This window comes from Typopeltis vanoorti, chromosome 9 (assembly GCF_054136105.1).
Source record: "Typopeltis vanoorti isolate ZY-2024b chromosome 9, IOZ_Tvanoo_1.0, whole genome shotgun sequence".
Lineage (NCBI taxonomy): Eukaryota > Metazoa > Arthropoda > Arachnida > Uropygi > Thelyphonidae > Typopeltis > Typopeltis vanoorti.
The window spans coordinates 65126319-65148172 of NC_143557.1; the positions used below are offsets into that span (position 1 = coordinate 65126319).

The window sequence follows — 21854 nt, forward strand, 5'->3', positions numbered from 1 at the left end:
ACCACCCACGCCTTGAAGGAGGAAATTGAGCACTGTATCAATGAAATTCAGCCACATTTATGCAAAACGGTCATGGAAAATTTCGACAAAAGGGTGCATATGTGCCAGCAAAGCCATGGAGGCCATTTACCCGATATGCTATTACATGCATAACCCTATACTGTATACTTTATGAATCGATAAGAAATTACAATTTTTAATCAAAAACCTGTGTTTTCTATCAAAATTACTTGCGTGAATTTTGGGACACCCTGTATAACAATAAGAAAAACCTCTACTCACTGAATTTAATGACTTTAATATCGTACTTCGTTTATTCTCACTGATGACAAAAGACTCATGATTTTTGTTTAGGGAAAATGATCATGTATAATACTTCTCACACTGAACAGAGAAATACTAAAATGGACAGCAGGACAACTAACAATTAATTAGTTCATTTTCCCCAGTATTTATGTGCCGTCACATATCTAGTTAATACGACACGTGGTGATCTAATGAAATCCCAGGATATAATATAAGAGTGATACAAAAAATGATAATTTTTATATACGCTTCATCCATTAAAATCAAAATATATAATTTTTTTGTTTTTGATTTAGTTATTTGTGGCAAGAGGAAGGGCCACTACTCAGACTGGTTTCAACCTTTATTGAGGTCTCTTCAATGGGAGCTAGGCCCAGAAGTGGAGTACCAGGCAGAAGCAATAGCAAGGTTATCTTTACCTATAAGAGTTGCCAAAAGGTGTGCCACCATTTTATTAAATCACTCTGGATTTAGAGAAAGATGTTGAAAGTTTATTTTTCACTTGGTTAGACTATAATAAATTTAGTTTAATCCTTTATCCAAATGTGAGCAAACAAAGTTTGCGCCTGAAAATATCTTCAGGACCAAGGTAAGGTAGTACAACACTGGGCAACTCGTAGCAAAGGTGAACAAAGGTCTAACCAAGTGAAAAATAAACTTTCAACATCTTTCTCTAAATCCAGAGTAATTTAATAAAAAGGTGGCACACCTTTTGGCAACTCCTATAGGTAAAGATGACCTCACCATTGCTTCTGCCTGGTATCTCCACTTCTGGGCCTGGCTCCCACCGAAGTGACCTCAATAAAGGTCGAAACTAGTCTGGGTAGTGGCCCTTCCCTTAATGCATAACATTATACATATCCGCAAGGAGATGTGTTTTGCATTATGGGAGATACTGAGATAGGAGTGATGTTAGCTTGGTCCATCTTTGCTACGAGTTGCCCAGTGTTGTACTACCTTACCCCAGTCTTGAATATATTTTCAGGTGCAAACTTTGTTTGCTCACACTTGGATAAAGGATTAAACTAAATTTATTATAGTATTTACATCATCATCATCAAATTCCTGCCATGTACCCTCAAGGGGTGGGTAATTTATTAATATATAAATTAATATATAATTTGTTTATTAATGCTTCCTGCCATGATGACTGTCACTGAGGAGGTAGACAGATGATGGAGTATTTCTGTAGCTGACAAAGTGAGAGGTTGCAGGATGGTGTGCAAACCTGCCATAGAGGGATGCTCTTATGTTTAGTGTAGGCAATGTTGTCAACATTTATACCAAGAGCTTGCATAGTCTTTTTAATATGCATACCAAAAGGATGTACAGGTTATGATAGTACTAAATGAAAAATTTACATCATTACTAACTTCCTATCTACAATTTTCCTCCAAATCAGTCTGTTACTTGTCAAGACTCCAACATTATCAGATCTTATATTTCTATCGTCTAAGGCACTTTTTACCATATCAATCCACCTATATCTTGGTCTTCCTCTGGGTCATTTTCCTGCCAACCTGGCAGAGAACACTTGTTTTGCTAATCTTCTTAATTTATACAAACACATTTGACTGTAATTTTGTTTACAGTATTTACATATAAACAAAATTACAGTCAAATGTGTTTGTATAAATTAATTCTTTGTAAAAAATTAAAAACATCGTGCAATCTGCCCAAGTCTGTCAGCATCTACCTGAGTGTATATGGTCTGGCCAGGTAGGCAAAATTTTCATTTCTCTCTCGTGCAAAGTGCTGGCACTCTGCCAGTATATGATAAATAGTGAGATGTGTATTGCATTTTTCACACGTGGGAGCATCATTAGCTCTCAGTAAATAAGAATGTGTAAGATGACTGTGACCTATGTGGAACCTAGTGAGAACACTTCCTCTCTTCTCTTTATTTGTTGACTAGAATGCCAATGCTTGATTTCAGGTTTAATGTTATATAATTTGTTTATTAATGCTTCCTGCCATGATGACTGCCATTGAGCAATTAGCTTTGATCATATAAACTGTCTGTAGTCTGTATATGGTACTGTCAAACAGTACTTGGAGAAAGTTTGAGCTGATTTAGCAGCTGCTGCAGCAGCCTCATTTCCCTTAATTCCAATGTGGCTGGGAATCAAGCAGAACTGAACATCAAAATTAAGGATTTTCATTTTGTGAAACAGGTGTAGCACCTCATAAAGTACTGGATGTGGATTATGCATAGGAGAGGAGATAGCCTGTAAAGAGCTCGACGAGTCTGTATAAATTATACACTTTTGGTAGCAGTTTTCTTTTATATGAACAAGTGCAAGCTGAATGGCACGTTACTCTGATCTGGTTGGAGATAATAATGTCAGGAAACAGCAGCACAGCCAACAGAGGTATCAGTTCTTGAACCATCAGTATAGATAGGCAAGAAATCAGAGTGTGCTCTGTGTGCATTAAACAATTAGAGGTAGACAGATGATGGAGTATGAGATTTCTGTAGCTGACAAAGTGAGAGGTTGCAGGATGGTGTGCAAACCTGCCATGGAGGGATGTTGTTATGTTTAGTGTAGGCAATGTTGTACATTTATACCAAGAGCTTGCATAGGCTTTTTAATATGCATTCCAAAAGGAAGTATGGCAGTTTGAAGTGCGTGGTATTGAGCTTCCCAGTGCAGAAAAAAGAGACTAGTCCATGTAGGATGATCTGGGAGAGACTTTATCTTTAGGGCACAATTAATAGATGACTGTTTCCGTCGCAGTGATAGAGCTGGTTCATTTGTTTCAACATAAAGACTCTGAGTGGGTGATGTGTGAAAGGCACCAGTAGCTATCCGTATACCCTAATGATGGACGGAATTCAACCATCGCAGGTTACTCTGTGTTGCAGAACCATAGACTTGAGCCCATAATCCAGCTTTGAACATATAAGTGCACGATAAAGATGGAGCAATGAAGCTCGATCAGCACCCTACTCAGTAGAGGATACAGTGCGAAGAAGGTTCAATGCTCTCTTGCACTTTTCTCTTATTGATGAATGTGTGCTAGAAATATAAGTTTTTACTGTCAAAGATCAGTCCTAAGAATTTGGCTTCTGTAGCTACTGGAATAATAGTGCATCCCATTCTTAATTCAGGATCTGGGGTGAAGAGTGCATTTTCGACAGAAGTGTACACAGACACTTTTTTCTGTTCAAAACCTAAACCCATTACTAAGAGCCCACAGAGAAACATGATCAATTGCTTGCTGAAGTTGTCTTTCAATTACCCTCATGTTATGGGAATGGCAGTAAATTGTGAAGTCATCAACATATTATTGCGTCGTCCTATCTTGCTGCCTGATCCATTTATGTAGGTTAGTTGAACTTATCATTCTGTTTTTATTTGTCAGATGTTGATTGATACTGATCCAAATATAAAGAAATTTATATTATCCTGCACCACTCTATATTCAGATTAGCTATATATTGTAGAGGAATCAATCATCATCTAACGTTTACAATCTCACTTTTCTACATGCCAAGGTTAATATTATCTTTTAAGGCTTCCGCAAAGTTCGATAAATTTTTGGGAGCGGTGCAATGAAAGAAAATCAGACAAACATCAAATTTAATTCAATAAAACAAAACATTTAATGCAGGGTTATATAACATCATCTAAGTATAACTTTCTAAACAAGATAATGCAATTGAACAAATCCAAAATGTCTCTGAGATACAGGTAGCTATTCAGTTAGGTTTTAAGAATAAAGCCAAAAGTCTTAGATCTTATTATTCAAGAGATAAGTATTTCTATCACAACTTGTCTCTATTCTATGAGACAATTCATATCATCTACACATCGATTTAGTTCTAGTGCTCAGAATAGATATAATGCACTAGGTATCAAACATTCAACTCTCAGTTCTCTATATTCTGTCGATTTATAAAAAAAATAGATCTCACAGTTCAAAGTTCCAAAATTCACAATAAATATTCTTATAGTTGGCTTCTCTAATTTACTTCTAGTCTATAAATACTTAATTGAATTACAAGGCAGTTATGAAATACAAGGGGGAAATACTTTAATGCTTCATTCTTTTGATTATTTATAGTTAAACGCGACAGCTAGGGTTAAGATACATTAGGCAGAATTAACTTTCACTAGATGTAAAAAGGATAAATCTTACCGGGTTACAGCTTCAGCACATTGAATACACTTAAGCACATCGTTAAAATTCCTGTTAACTAATTACCGTGAGGAAACACAATTCAAAGAAATCTTCACTATGTTAACTGAAATATTAAACCCTGTTGTTTACTTTCGTTTTCCAATTAACTGCATTTATTCTTCTCGCCAAAATCCGGTTCTAGCCAGTTCAGCTTACATCTACAGGTTTCTCTCCATATCATAGCCATTCACGTTCTAAGCATGCGCTAACTAAAAATAACTCTGTTTCTCCTTTACTAGCCAATTAAATTCATTCAGAAGAATTACATAAAATCATATCAGCAGAATTCCACTTATATACATTCTCTTTCAGAAATAACAAATAAGGTAATAATCCGTAGTTCACATAAAATACATTTAAATATGACAAATACGAATTGTTATAATACATATGCACAGCTTCTTATAATATTTATACAGGAATAAATAAAATAAATTGAATGACACTTTAATACTGAGTCTTTTCAGTACTAATATAAATCCCAAAATTATATAATTAAACAATAATAAACAAACTCAAAGTAACTATATGAATAATAATTTATAAGCAAGTAATTAACATCAGATAATATTTACAAGTGTTGCTTAAGTCATGGCAAATTATGTTAAATGTGAATGAAGTATTATAATTCTCAAATATCTTCGTTCACAATTTAACAATATAAAGCATTGTGTACAGTGGGAAGAAGCTGTTCGGTGATTGAGTTAATTTTAACAGCGAAAAGTGTCGCACTTGAGACAGAGATTTGGGGAACACCCTGTTCTTGATGATATGATTGAGATAACGTATTTCCCACTCTGACTTGGAAAATTTGCCTGAAAAGAAAGTTTTTAATAAATAGAGGAAGGTGTCCTTTAAGACCCAGGTTATAAAGGTCTTTTAATATGCCATATCTCCAGGCTGTGTCAAGCTTTTTCCATGTAAAAAAAAAAACTGAAACAAAGTGTTCTTGCTTCAGAAACGCATCTTTTATACAAGTTTCTAAATGAACCAAATGGTCTAAAGTTGAGCGATGTCTACAGAACCCACATTGTGTATTGGAGAGAAGATTGTTGCTTTCTAAATACCAGAGAAGTCTGGCATTAACCATTTTCTCTAGTATTTTACAAAGACAACTGGTCAGAGTAATGGGTCGATAATTATTTACTTGTGTTGGACCTTTTCCTGGTTTTAGGATAGCAATGACCATTGACTTATGCCAAAAATTTGGAAACTCTTCCTCTGCAAGTATTCTATTGTATAGTAAGAGAAGGAGATCCATAGAAGATGATGGTAAATGTTTTATCATTTCATAATGGATGGCATCAGATCCTACTGCACTAGGGTGAGATAGTAGGAGAGCTCTTTTTAGTTCCTCCTTAACAAATGGCTGATTGTATGGCTCGAGAACATTGGTGGAAAAATTTAGCCTTTGTTTTCTTGCTGTTCTTTCAGAATTAAAAATTCAGGAGGATATGAAGCTGTTGCTGAGATTCTGGCAAAATTTTCTCCCAGAGTGTCTGCAACGGCTTTTTGATCAGCAAAAAACCTTCCATTATGATCTAAGGTAGACAAACAGTGTATTCTATATCTGCCTTTCATTTTCTGGATTTTTTTCCATACAATTTTTGGACTGGTTATTTGATTAATTGATGTAGTAAATTGGATTGATCATTGTTTTTGACTCTGATGCCTCACATAGCTTGCTTTGGCTCGAGCATGCTTGAAAGCTATAAGGTTTGATGTGGTGGAATATCTATAAAATATATCCTATGCTCTGTGTTGATCTTTTTTGGCTGTCTGACATTCTGGGTTCCACCAATTCGGAGTGGAAATTCAATCACAATTCCATTCCATGTTTAGAAGTATAGAAATATACAATAATGCATCAGGCACATGAGCAAAAATTGATGTAGTAAATTGGATTGATCATTGTTTTTGACTCTGATGCCTCACATAGCTTGCTTTGGCTCGAGCATGCTTGAAAGCTATAAGGTTTGATGTGGTGGAATATCTATAAAATATATCCTATGCTCTGTGTTGATCTTTTTTGGCTGTCTGACATTCTGGGTTCCACCAATTCGGAGTGGAAATTCAATCACAATTCCATTCCATGTTTAGAAGTATAGAAATATACAATAATGCATCAGGCACATGAGCAAAAAAATGTGTAGTGGGTGACAAGAGGCACCTAGTGATAAGGTGCCTTTTAAAATATTTAAGGAGGTCTACTGCACAAGGATATAACCAAAGCTCAGAAAGCTGTTTAAAAAAAATAATAATTAACAGGTTGAATTATAGAGATAGTTTAACATTTTTTCAAAGAGTCACAAAGTAGGGAACATAACTTTTAAACTCATGAAAAGACAATGAAATTACATTTAAGGAACTATTTCTTGTAGTTAAAAGAGTAATCCATCATTAAAATAAACTTTCAGTTTATTAATATAATTTCTTGGCATCTTTAATTTATAGTATAACCAAGTGGAAAAACTTCCAACATTTCTGGTAAGTGTTAATCCTATTTAAATGCATTGTCATGCTTGGCATATACTACTCATACAAGGCAGATCTATACTGTGTTGACAGATGTATTTGTACTGTCAGCTAGTTAGGTGGCTAAATATAGTCACCTAACTAGCATCCTATGTTTGTCTGTCCTTTCAGCTGAACATGACATCCTGACATCGAGTACAGTGCAAAACATGCAGTACCCATCTTTTATCACCAGACTTATGTAGACAATCCCTGAGTATTTGCATGTGGTAGGATTTGAAATTTGCATGCCATGTTTTTTCAGCAAAAAAACGTGAGACAGCTGGGCACAAACTTGTTAATATATAAACATGAAATGAATTTAAAATTCTTATTTACGAATTTAGGGACACAAAACACACGTGTTGAAATAATTATTTTACTTATTATTAATAAAATAACACTTGATGTTTCAACACCTGTATTGAAGTCATCATCAGAAAGATACATGTGTATAGGAAACCAAGTACATTTTCTTGCACTCTATAATGGTAAATTAAATCTATGCTGTTAATTAATCTTTTTCTTAGCCTGACCTCTAGTGATAAAAAATAAATAAAATAAAATAAATATTTTAAAAAATTTAAATAAATAAAATAATTAATAAATAAAAACTACAATAAACTCGGCTAAAGTCCTCCTGTACTAAAATTCTTCTGGATTTGTACAGTTCAGATTGTTATACTGTGATTTTCTTCTGGATTTGTACAGTTCAAGTTGCTATTGAATGCTGGGGGGGGGGGGGGCACTTCACCAAGTGTCCCCCCCTTGTATTGGGATTTTTCTTTGGCTTGTTCTGGTTGCTATAAAGGTTGCAAATGGGTCCTCCACATTCTTGGAATGGTTAGACCATCATTTTTGTTCAGATTTGGATTATGTCTGAGCATTTTCACATGCTTCTTTAAATTTCCTCTCGAACCAGGTTTTGGTGCAGTGTAGGGACTTGGTACCTTTCCAATCAATTCTGTGGTATGATTGGAGCGCTTGGCCAGAAAGACCGATTTTTCCAAAATGGAGGTATTTAATGTGTCATTTGTGTTCATCCTTCCTAATTGGGATGGTTTGCCCTGTTTCTCCTATGTATGGTAGGTTACATGTACATTGTATTTTGTAAACCCCTGGGTGGGCTAAGTGTAGAAGATCTTTGGAAGAACTGAGTAGGTGTCTTAATATTGTCAGGGGTTTAAAGGGGTTTTGATGTTGTATTTGTGTAGTGTTCTGTCTATTTTTTCAGAAATGCCTCTAACATAAGGTATGGCAATAGCATTCTTGAAATCTTTTTTGTTTTTACTAGTATCTCTGTGGAGGATCTTGTGAATAGTTTTTTTACTGTATCAGTTTTTTATAAATGTATGGTTGATGATCTTGTATTCTTGGTTTAGAGCTTGTTCATTTGAACAAATAGTTTGAGCTCTGAGTTTAAGGGTGCTTATGACCCCTAGTTTTTGTGTTGGGTGATGATAAGAATTTTTGTGTATGTACTGGCCTGTGTGTGTAGGTTTGCAGTAGACTGAGAAGGAGAGACAGCCTGAGGGAAGATGTGTGGCGAGTGTGTCTAGGAATGGAAGAGAGTTTTTTTTTTTTTTTTTTTTCTATTTCAATGGTGAATTGCATACGTTTGTGTTGTTTGTTCAGGTGGCTAAGGAATGTATTTAGTGCTTCACAGCCATGGGGCCAAATGGCGAAAATATTGTTGACATATCTGAGCCAATTAGTAATAATATTTTTGGTTTACAGATCAAGTGTTGATCAATTTTATTAACTTAACCAACTAGTTTCACCAAACTTTAACTGTTGGCATCTTCAGGGCACTTACATATATACTGAAACAATCTCACAATTATGTGTAACTATAAAACTGACAAGAATAACTGTAAAAAATTGACTAGAATAATTACAAATAAAATAGTATCAAACGTGCATGAAACACGTATCGCGTGTACAAGATTAGCCAGCTGTTGCTAAGGAACTTTCTGTAGTTTGTATTAAAGTTCATTTCTTTTGTTTTTAAAGATTTGATTAGTTTTCCATATCTCTGGGAGTATTAGGCCTTGATTTCTGTTAAGGTTGACAATAGAACGGGCGACTGTGGCTGCTGCTTTGAAATTCTTGAATGGTTATCTTCCTCTAAGTAAGGGGAACAACTTTTGTCCCACTCGATGACATGGTTAGTTGTGGAGAAATGAGACAATAGGCCAGAAATGTCCTATTTGTTGTTTTTGACATAGTCAGTGTGCTCTTTTTGCCTGATTTCAAGGATTCTCGAAGTCTGTCCGATGTAACTAGAGCCACACGTGCATGGAATATTATAAACTCCAGCATATTTATAGAAAGGGTAGTTGTCTTTTGGAGATCTTAGTAGTTTACAAATAGATTCTATTGCTTTAAATGTTACTCTTGTTTTGCAACATTTAAACAGGAGGCTGGCGAGCTTGTAGGAGATGGCACTTACAAACGGAATTGCAATAGTTTTTATATATTGAATATCTTCTTGTTCTTTTTGTGGTAGTCCAGAGAAAAGGACTTTATTGACTAGTCTTCTTGGATAGCCGTTCAATTACAGATTGTTGGAAATTAATGTTAACTCATCTTGAAGGGGCTCGTTGTCTGTTGTGATGCGAATCGCTCTCTTCTTTAACATGTGTACAATGCTGAGTTTATGAGATGTGGTGAGAGAAACTGAAATGTAGGTAGCGACCTGTATTGGTCGGTTTTCTGTACACCGATAGATTTATACTGCCATCAATTTGTTTTTTGATTAAGATGTCTAAAAACGGTAGTTGTTTTTCTCTTTCAAGTTCCATAGTAAATTTAATAGAATGATGGAAGGAGTTGATCTTTTTGAGAAAATCATATAGGTCATCTTTGTTGTTGTTCCACACAATGAAGATATCGGCCACATATCTCAACCAAATTTTAGGTTTGGGAATAATTTGTGATAGGATTTTATTTTCTGTCTTCCATAAAGAGGTCAGCACATGAAGGTGAGAGTGGGCTCCCCATCGCCAAGCTCAATGACCTCCACTACAGGAACGTTTGTAAAGAGAGAGGTGACATCTAGGCTGGCTAGAAGATCATTATCCGATATGTTGATGTTTTTTTAGCTTTTCCACAAAATGTTTGGAGTTTTTAATGTAACTCTCTGAGTTATGGATGTGTTGTTGTAAGAGTTTCGAGAGATGTTTTGACAATAAGTAGCTAGGCGAGTTTATTGCATCAACGATTGGGCATAAAGGAATACCATCTTTGTGCACTTTTGGAACGCCATAGAGTCTTAGAGTTAAAGGATGCATGGATTTTAGTTTTTTAATCAAGTCTGTTGGCCAGTTCGATAAATTGGTATCATGGTGGTTTTTTTAATGTCGGATCTTTCGTTAAAAGACGGTAAACAGACAAGTCAGACAGTAGATGATTTTCTTTGTCCTCAAACAGTATTACAGTGCTGTTTTCCTTTATCTACTTTAAGTATTATGATGTCCTTGTTGTTTTTTAAATTACGAATAGTTCTTCTATCCAATGAGGAGAAGTTTTGTTTTGTGGAATAGGGAGAGGAAAATATTATACAGCTTTTTAGTCTTAGATCTATGGCATTCCAAAAGTGCACAAAGATGGTATTTTTTTATGTCCAATCGTTGATGCAATAAACTCTCCTAGCTACTTATTGTCAATAAGTAGTTATAAGCAGCCACAGTCACCCGTTCTACTGTCAACCTTAACAGAAATCAAGGCCTAATACTCCCAGAGATATGGAAAACCCTAATCAAATCTTTAAAAACAAAAGAAATTAACTTTAATACAAACTACAGAATGTTCCTTATCAACAGCTAGCTAATCTTGCACACGTGATACGTGTTTCACACATGTTAGATACTATTTTATTTGTAATTATTCTAGTCAGTTTTTTTACAGTTATTCTTGTCAGTTTTATAGTTACACATAATTGTGAGATTGTTTCAGTCTATATGTAAGTGCCCTGAAGATGCCAACAGTTAAAGTTTGGCGAAACTCGTTGGTTAAGTTAATAAAATTGATCAAAACTTGATCTGTAAACCAAAAATATTATTACTAATTATTAGGATCAAGAAAATAAACCTTCATTATATCTGAGCCAAATTTTGTGCTTTAGGCATGCTGACTCTAGAGCTCGTTGATCAAAGTCTTCCATATAAAAGTTAGCTATTTTGGGGAAAAGTGGTGAGCCCATGGCTGTATCCTCTTATTGAAGGTAAAAATTGTTTTGCCACACGAAATATCCAGAGTGGAGTACGTGGGCAAAGAGAGCCGTGATGTCGTGTGGAAATATGTTTTGTAGGAGTAAGATAGTATCATCGATCGGGACATTGGTGAAAAGGGATGTCAAAGCTGACTAATAAATCTTGGTCGTTGAGTGTAATGTTTTTAATTTTGTTTATGAAATGTTGTGTATTTTTTTATGTAGGAAGGGGACTGACCTACCAATTCCTTGAGTGTGGTTGCTAATTTTTTGGCCAAGTGGTAACTTGGGATGTCAATTCCTTCAACATTCAGACATAGTGATGTGTCTATTATGTGTATTAATAAATAAAATAAATAACTACAATAAACTCCTGTGCTAAGATTCTTCTGGATTTGTACAGTTCAGATTGTTATACTATGATTTTTCTTTTGGACTTGTACAGTTCAAGTTGCTACTGAATGTTAAGGGGGGGGAAGAAAAAAAACACTTCACCAAGTCTTCTTGCATAGATTTAATTTACCTTTATAGAGTGCAAGAGCATGTAGCTTGGTTTCCTATACACATGTATCTTTGTGATGATGACCTCAATACAGGGGTTGAAACGTCAAGTGTTATTTTATTAATAATAAGTAAAATAATCAGTTCAGCACATGTGTTTTGTATCCCTAAATTCGTAAATATGAATGCTGATCACCATGTAACATTAAAAGAAAGAATTTAAAATTCTGAAAATAATAAACGGTTCTAAAGTTTTGTATATAAAATATCTTAGCAATAGATATAGTGAAAAATGCAAATTTCATTTAATAACCAATTTATTTGAATACTAGATAAATGTGTAAAGATTTCTGGATATTACAAATTTCTAAATGTATATGCTTGTATGTCTATATGAGCTGAAAGTAATCTCCAATTTTGATATTAGATTAAGTGCTACTTTGCTTCATAATGTGAATGATATAGATGATGAATATGAACAACGTAGATATGAATATAAATTAAATTAAACTTTAATAAATATTTCCGATATTTCGGCAACGTCACGTTGCCATCTTCAAAAGGAACTTACAAAAAAAGGCACGTGCACGTAGGCAATACAACACAGTAACTGAGAATGAAGAGATGAAGCTATTGTTCTCCTAAAAGTCCTGATGGTGCCCTCTAGCGGGCTAAGTAGGTGTTCTTGGCCGTTGGGCTGAAGGTCTGCTGATGTATGCCTCCCAAATTTGGGGCAGTCGCATACAACCAAATTTGTTGAGGTTTGGAGAGTTTCTTAGGGCTGAGGCTGATTCCATAAATAGTTTTTCAAATTTGTATTTGCTACAGTGTATTACTGTAGCTTTCTTCCACCGTATTCTGTGGCGTGTATCCAGAGCATGGTCTGCAAGACCAAAATGGCTGTACTTGTGAAAACGGATGTAGTCCTTGTGTTCAGAAATTCTGATATTCGCTGTTCTGCCTGTTTGGCCAAAGTAAGACAGTTTACAACTGCAAGGGACCTGGTATACACCAGGTAGGTCTAGGAGAAGTGGTTGGTCTTTAGTGGAGCGGATAAGGGATGCTAATTTTCTGTAATGCCTGTAACAGGAAGTAAGGTCATGTTTTTTTTAAGATTTTGGTAATTTTTTCTGAGGTCCCTCAGATGTAGGGAATGGTGATGGATTTAGAGTAATCCTTGTTGTGAAGGGGGGGGGGGTGGCTGTGGTTTGTAGGTTTTAATATTTTTTGGATTTTTTTTGGGGGGGTAGCCATTGGCTGAGAAAGTGTTGAGGATGTGATTTAGTTCAGTGTTTAGGGCCATGTCGTTAGAACAGATTAGTTTAGCCCTGTTGTATAGTGTTTTCATCACTCCCTATTGTTGTGAGGGGGGCGGATTGTTGGTGAATGTATCGGCCTGTATGGGTGGGTTTTCTATAAACTGAGAAATGCCCGCCAATACGGTACAATGAAGTTGAAGCTGTCTAGACAACTAAATCGTCTAAATTTCCTGAAACGCTGCCCTGCAGGGATAATAAGGTAATCCCGAACTGTGTAAAATTCATGCAGTTTCTCTAAGCGGACATTAACGAAGCTATTCATGCCTTCGAAGATGAGCTTTCGTGCACTTTAAATCACGAACTTTGGTCTATTTTACATGACGTCTCATGTACTGCTGCAGATAAAGAATTTGAAAAAATACGAGGATGACAGAGGAAAAAATTCGAAAAATTAAAAAAGATCTCTACCGTCAATCCAAAACTTGCTACCAACACCGTAATCAACCTTTCTTCAGTTACCCTGAAGCTCAACACACGTTCATGTGGCCACAACTTCGCCATTGCTCCCAGAAAAATACCTAGTGCGGATATTATGATCCAGATCGAACGCGGAATCTGCCACCTTCTACATCAAATTGCTAACAGTGTAAGACTGGATGTAGCTTGTGTCCTCTCCAAAGCAAGACCACCAAAAACCAACATATCCAACAAGGAATATAAAGCTCTACAGGAAATGAGGAATAATAAAGAATTAGTTATCACCAAAGCGGATAAGGGAAATGCAACTGTAGTACTTAACCAAAAGGACTACACAGGTAAGCTTAATGCTCTTCTATTAGATCGGACTACTTACCTCCCTATCGAATACAATCCCACCAACTCACAAATTAGAAAACTTCATAGGTTCCTTAAGAAAGTCACGTCTTGGCCTGTAGAAGTTACCAACAGATTAAAGCCGTTTAACTCTATACCCTTCCGTATTTACAGACTCCCAAAAATACATAAAGAAAATGTGGCATTACATTTCATAGTGGATGGCATTGATTCCCCCACATACAAATTAGCTAAACATTTGGCCAAAGAGCTCACACACTATACTGGTAACACACCATCACACATAAAAAACAGCCCACTTCAAAGCCAGCATTGAAAATCTTACACTCCAATATGCTGACATAATGGTCAGCTTTGACGTCTCCTCCTTATTCACAAATGTCCCACTCAAGGAAACTTAAGAGATAATCCAAGCTAAATTTTCTCCCGATATCTCAGCCCTATTTCAGTTCACAATGAACTCAGGCCAGAGCTGAGCCGTGTGGTTGTGCAGATTGTGCGCCGCACAAGGGCGCTTGAAGATAGGGGTGCCATTTCACCACGGGAAATAATTTTTAAAAATATAAATTTTCTTATTCTTGAATTATATTGTTTGAAGTGAAACGTTATCAATATTACCACAGATTTTATTTCACAGAGTAAGCCTGAACTCAGTGAAAATTTTAGAAATATTCTCAATTGTTTATTATATTTTTAGTGGAAATTGTTAGTTTAAGACAGACCGTGAATTCATTCTTATGCTGTGCTTTGCCCAGTACCGTTGACAGGATGTAGCATAGAGGCAGCCTGCCTCACGGCGCTGCTTAATAAGGGCGCTCGCTCAGCCGTATTATGGCAACAAGATATTTTACAAAAATACAGCGTTTAGTTAACAAATAAAAAGGCGCCATTTCCCATTGACAGTTAAATATCTGCTTATTATATTTTATTAATAAAAAAAATTACAGTCATACATACTAAAACTAAACATTTTCGAACCCACTTATTAGATACTTAAGGAAACAACTCATAAAGTATCATACATTGTGGATTTCATAAACTTTTATAGTCTATATATAAATATATATCTATTAAATTATATTATGCATGAATTCTCCTAGTCAAACTGCGGGTTTCTATCTCCCCGAATTTCACATTTGAGTGATAATTCGCTCCCTGCAATAAAGAATACGCTATCCCCAACGGCCATCATACTGCAGAAACACTAAAACCAATTAGTTTTATCATGTCACTGGATAAGGTTCACAGACATCATTTGCAGACTAATATATATTTCTCAACAAATAGTGCAATTACAGACAACTGGGAATATAAACACTAACTAATGAATGACATCTTCCCTCCAACAAAAACTGCTATATACAGCAGGTGCAACATATGGTTTTTGCTTGACACTACCCCGTCATGAACGTGTTAAAACTAAGAAACATATAGTGAATGCATTTCAGATATTATGGAAATCGGTTTAAGAGAATTAGCATTTCAATTCAATTGTCAGCTTGTTTTGTTTGAGTAGCTCGATCTTTTGTTAATACCGCACCAATCATATGCACTTCTTAATAGTGGCTTTTTCTCTATTATACTGGCCTACAATCGCGCACATCTTTCACTTCTCATTAGTAATTTGTCACGGATTGTTCATTATGTATCTCAAGTCTTAAATTACTAGTAATTTTTGCTGGATATAATGGGAAAGAAGATGACTCCATTTGAGTAGATAATTGATTGCACACAAAGAAACCGCTCTTGAGGACAGAAGAAGTGATGGATTATAGAAGATTCTTGGTAAGTCATACCCATTTTCAGTTTTTTTTTCCTGAAAACTTTAGTTTCCGAAAATCCCCACATATATCTTGCACCACGATTTTTTAGCTTTAATTTTGGGAAAAAAGTGCGAGTTATAGTCGAGTAAATACAGTAATTTTTTTAGCTTTCAAATTGTTAAGTGTGGTTGAAGACTGGATTTATAAAACGCAAAAGAGAGCAATATAGCAAACATAGAAATAAGCAATTTTACTCCTCTCATTGATGAATAAATTATTTATATTAAGTAAAAATGATCAGTATCTTTATAAATTTTGTTCTATTAAAAATAAATCGTCTATTTTTTTGTTTAAATGTATATCTAAATTCAAATAAAACACAGTTACAATGAAATATATATTTTTATTTATTTATTTATTTATTATTATTATTATTATTATTATTATTTTGATAAGGGTATTTTGAAAAGATACTTGGTAATAATGAAAATTAAAGAAGGGTACACTGATATCTGAAGTTTCAGAAACACTGATTTATCCAAAAATATTTAGTTTGAAACATAGATGTACATTATGATGTTCGTTTTCTTAAATTCCGCTTCGAATTTGAATAGACGAAATAGCATCTATCCAAACACGCACTTACATTTTTTTCGGAGTCATTTCAATTTTGAATGTGAAACATATTGAGTGTATTGTGTATTCTGTGTTTAAGTGACTTTGGACAATTTGACTTTGAATTTAATTGTGTACTTATTTTTAGATTTTTGATAGACAAATAAAATTTTAAAGATAATAGTTTATAAATTATAAACATATTAATCAGCTGAGGGACCCTAGCTAAAAATCCCATATATATGCGGGATAGACTATCGGCGCATCAGGCTGACATGGCTCGAATTAAATTAATAAACATAAGTTATTTATGAGCTATAAAATCCTTTAGATGAGCTTTGTTTACACATACTGCAATTGGCTCTTTCTTGATAATTTTTGGTGTATTTTTGCATCATTTCATTTTGTGCATTACACTAACAGTGTTACTGTGCAGTTGCTTTTTGTTTTATAAAATATATTTATGGTTGTTTAGTAAATTTTTTTGTGAATTTGGATTATTATTCACGTAAAGTAAGTACATCTATTATATTTTTGCTAAGTTTGAAAATCAGTTAAATTGTTTAATTTTAGTTAATTATCTTATTTTGAAAACAAAAGATTTTTATGTTATGTTGGGTAGACGTCTAGAAAATAAATAATTTTCAATAAGAGATTTATTTATATATTTGTTCTTGTTCTGGTTGGAAGACATTTGGGGTCCTTTTACTGATTTCTTTAATAAATAATTTTAATATTCTAGAAATTTTTTAATTATTAAACAATTACCAGAATGTAAAAAATATTAAATAAATATCACTGAGAAATCAATCAGTGGCTAATATCTCTACATTTAATTTTCAAAAAATACCTAAAATGTAAGCATATTTATTATTCAAAACATCTGAAAAATCAAATTCTGTAATTAAAAAAAATAGTCAGTCTTGGGCCATTCATCTTAAAAATAATAGTCGGTTAAGGGGTTAAAAAATAAGTTGAAGGGAAAATTTCAGAAATTATTATTTATTTTGGTGGACAACTTTTAACGCTCTTCTTATTTTTAACTCTAACCAAGTGTGTTAACCCTTAGATGTCGGAAAAAAAAACCAAAGAAGTTATCTGGTGCACAAAACAGGGAAAGACAATTGCTGTGAGTACAACTGGAACATGAACTGGCTGGATCGCTGAATAAATTTTTAACTTCAGGACCACATAAAAAACGAAGAACAGAAGGCTCTGACGAAGCAAGTACTCCGTGTAGCTCTACTCCAGAAAAAGAGAGGACACAAGGTAACTATGAAGAAACAAATGTTACATGCGAAAATGAAACTGGACTGTCTACAGAAGTTGCAGCAGAAGAAATATTTTATTACGATTCAGCGAAACACGAAACTTCAAATTTTAATGTTAATGATCCGGGTACTTGGCCGAATCATATAACTACCAAAGTTAGTGATTGTTTAGTTGAGCATTGCCCACATCAAGTAGTTAATAAAGAATTTCCCAAAGATGAATCTGGCCGCAAGTTTTCTGATTCATACTATTATCGAACTTTAGCAAATGGAGAAAAACTTTTACGAAGTTATTTAGTTTATTCAGAATCGCGAAATTCTGTTTTCTGTTATTATTGTAAAATATTTGGTAGTCAAAATTCACAACTTACTAACGAATACGTTGTAACAATTGGCAACTTCTGAGTCTTATATTAAAAATACATGAGACAAGTTCCAAGCACATTAAAAACTGTTCAAAATACAGTGAACTTAAAATGTCGTTGATTAAGAAATGCACTATTGATTGCACACAACAAAGATTATACGAAACTGAGAAATAATATTGGCAATCTGTTATAGAACGGTTAATCTACATAATACAATATTTATCAAGACAGTGTATAGCTTTTAGAGGTTCTTCACAAAAACATTTTGAAAATGATAACGGCAATTTTTTAAAGTTAGTAGAAACTTTAAAAAATTGCCGTTAAATTTGATTCGATAATGGCAGAACACTTGCATTGCATCCAAACATCACAAAAAAAGAACATTGCTCATTATTTAGGTGATAAAATACAAAATGAAATCATCCATATAATTCCTGAAGCTATAAAACAAAAAATTATAGAAATGGTTAAAGAAACAAAATATTATTCATTAATTCTTGACACTACTCCAGATATGAGCCACACAGAACAATTATCTATTGTTATTAGATTTGTTAATCAAAATAAAGATACAAATATAGCAGAAATTCATGAACATATTTTGGGTTTTCAATCTGTAGAAGATACCACTGGGCAAGGACTATTTCAATTTATAAAAAATTATTTAAAATTATTGAATATTAACATTTCGGATTTACGCGGCCAAGCTTATGATAACGGTTCAAATATGCAAGGCAAACATAATTGGCTGCAGAAAAAAATCCTTGAAATAAATTCAAGGGCTTTTTTTATTCTGTGTGCTGCTCATTCATTAAATTTGGTAGTTAATGATGCAGCTAAGATATCCTGTGAAACTAAATTTTTTGAGGTAATACAGGAATTATATAATTACTTTTCAATATCTGTGAAACGTTGGGCTATATTAAAAAAACATATTTGTGTTTTAAATTTGAAACCACTTTCTGCTACTAGGTGGGAAAGTAGAGTAGAAGCAATAAAGCCACTTAAAAATAATATCAAGGAAATTTACCAGGCTCTTTTTGATATTACAGAAGATGAAACTAAAGATATTGATTCTAGAGTTCAGGCAGACAACTTAATTTCAAAGATTTATTCGTTTAAATTTATTTGCTCTGTTCATGTTTGGTATGAAATCTTAAGTCTCGTAAATGTTGCAAGTAAAATAATGCAGAATCCGACATTTGATATAGGAAAAATTACAGAAAATCTGGATTATGTTATACAAGAATTAAATACTCGCCGAACAGACCAATATTTTGAAAATATTATTAGAACTGCAAAAGAAGTAGCAAGCAACTTAATATTGATCCTATTTTTCCAGACATTCGCAAAAGAACAAAAACAAAAATGTTTGGTTACAAAGCATCAGATGAGACAATGCATGATCCTAAACAAAATTTTAAAATAATTTTTTTCTTTGCGATTTTAGACATGACAATAATTTCAGTCACGGAAAGATTCATACTCTTAAAACAACATAGCGAAGACTTTAAAGTTATAAGAGATATTAGCAAATTAAAAGATTGGAGTGATGAAGATTTAATGAAACATTGTAAAGATTTGCACTTAAAACTGAGTGACAATCAAGATAATTTTCTGAAAAAAATTTGGTAATTTTTTCTGCGGTGCCTCGGATGTAGGGAATAGTGATGGATTTAGAGTTATCCTTGTTGTGGAGGGAGGGAGGGGGCTGTGGTTTGTAGATTTTAATATTTTTTGGATTTTTTTGGGGGAGGGTAGCCATTGGCCGAGAAAGTGTTGAGGATGTGATTTAGTTCAGTGTTTAGGGCCATGTCGTTAGAACAGATTAGTTTAGCCCTGTTGTATAGTGTTTTCACCACTCCATATTGTTGTGAGGGGATGGTGGTGGGATTGTTGGTGAAAATTGGCATCCCTTATCCGCTCCACTAAAGACCAACCACTTCCCCTAGACCTGCCTGGTGTATACCAGGTCCCTTGTAGTTGTAAACTGTCTTTCTTTGGCCAAACAGGTAGGACAGCGAATATCAGAATTTCTGAACACAAGGACTACATCCGTTTTCACAAGTACAGCCATTCTGGTCTTGCAGACCATGCTCTGGATACACGCCACAGAATACGGTGGAAGAAAGCTACAGTAATACACCGTAGCAAATACAAATTCGAAAGACTATTTATGGAATCAGCCTCAGCCCTAAGAAACTCTCCAAACCTCAACAAATTTGGTTGTATGCGACTGCCCCAAATTTGGGAGGCATACATCAGCAGACCGTCAGCCCAATGGCCAAGAACACCTACTTAGCCCGCTGGAGGGCACCGTTGGGACTTTTAGGAGAACAATAGCTTCATTCTCAGTTACTGTGTTGTATTGCCTACGTGCACGTGCCTTTTTTTGTAAGTTTCCTTTTGAAGATGGCAACATGACGTTGCCGAAATATCGGAAATATTTATTAAAGTTTAATTTAATTTATATTTGTATCTACGTTGTTCAATTCCTTAAGTGATTTTGTAATGCATAACCAACGTATAAACCTGTCTACGAGAATGATGAATATGAGTAGAATAGTATGTATTTTTCTCTTACACTACCTAATTTTTACATCAAACCCATCTTCCTGTACTCCCTTCAATTCTTAAAGAACACCTTCAGATAGATCACCTTTGGGTGGGAGGGGGGATATCAGGTGTAAGACAAACCACTTCATCCAACAACAGCACATGAACTGATGATCATGTTGAAGAAAGAATGATTCAAAATACTTGACTTACATATAATAAAATGGTGATACTTCAGCAACAAAATCTAGAATATAAAGTACATTTTAGCTATTTAATTTCAAAAATAAGAATTTCAGCTTCTTTTCACAATTACTGTACAAAGGACTAGTCTATCTTATACTGTAATAGATGAATTTTTTTCCTATCTTTGTCCATGAGACTGACTCATGCAAAACAGCTACTTCTCTCTCTCACACTAGCCATTCCCTTTTTGCATGTTTACCCTCTCCTTGCCCTTTTCCCTGTATTCTTCCAAACAGAAAATCTCTCTAGTATCAAGTAAGGACCTACTAACAGCTTAAATGTCTCAGTCATATATCATCCCTTCATCTTCTCTTCACCAAACCCTGCATATTATAAACCCTTAGTCTTTTCTCATAACCAACATTTCACATCCCGATATCATTCTGGTTACCTGCCTTTCTACCCTAAGGTTTCTTCTCTCCCTTCAAATCTCTTGACCAGATACGAGCAGTGTAATCTGGATATGGTCTGATCAGGGGTCTTATACAATGGAACCACTGCTCATCTTTCTATTTCTGTTACCAGTGCCCTTCTCAGTATTGCAGAGATCATTTTCACTCCAGGATCCCTTGCCTTCTCTGTTTTCTCTAATATAGTTCCACTAAGAAAGTATATAGCCTTCCAGCTGTCGATCACAAAATTCAAAATCTTGCACTCGGGCTACCTTAAATCAATACCTCATTCATTTGCCTGCCTTTCCACCTTATTCAAATCCTCCTCCTGAAGAACCATAACACCAGCACTATTACTTACTAATAGTCCTCCATAGCTTCATGTATCTACAAACAACTGAATATTTCTTTGTAGTCTAGTGACATTATCATTGACATAAAGGTTGACTAATAATGATCCAAGTTCTGAGTCCTGTGGATCTTATGTAATCTGTGGGTAGGACCCCTTTGCCAGGAGACAAAGGGGTCCTTACCCACAACTATAAGGGTATCATTTAATTTTCATAAGAAGTAAATAAAATTTTCAAAAAAATACATAAGTGGAAAAAAGGTACAATTAAAATTTTTGCGAAGTAAAGGTATATTTTTTAGTAATTACAGTGTACATATATTGTACATATTACTGGCAGTATACAGTAGATACTAAATGTAAATGCAGATTGTTATAATTGAATTTTTAAATTATTTTTTTAAAATTTTAAATAAATGGTGGATATTTTTAAATAGTTTTCTTGTACTGAACATTTTACACATTAACAGGTAGTTCAAAAG

General features: G+C 34.4%; 1 protein-coding gene across 4 annotated transcripts in view; it reads left to right on the top strand.

Annotated features, from left to right (window-relative positions):
- The window catches only part of LOC150103099 (oligoribonuclease, mitochondrial), a 152824-nt gene that overhangs the window by 75064 nt on the left and 55906 nt on the right, over nt 1–21854 (top strand). The window lies entirely within an intron of this gene.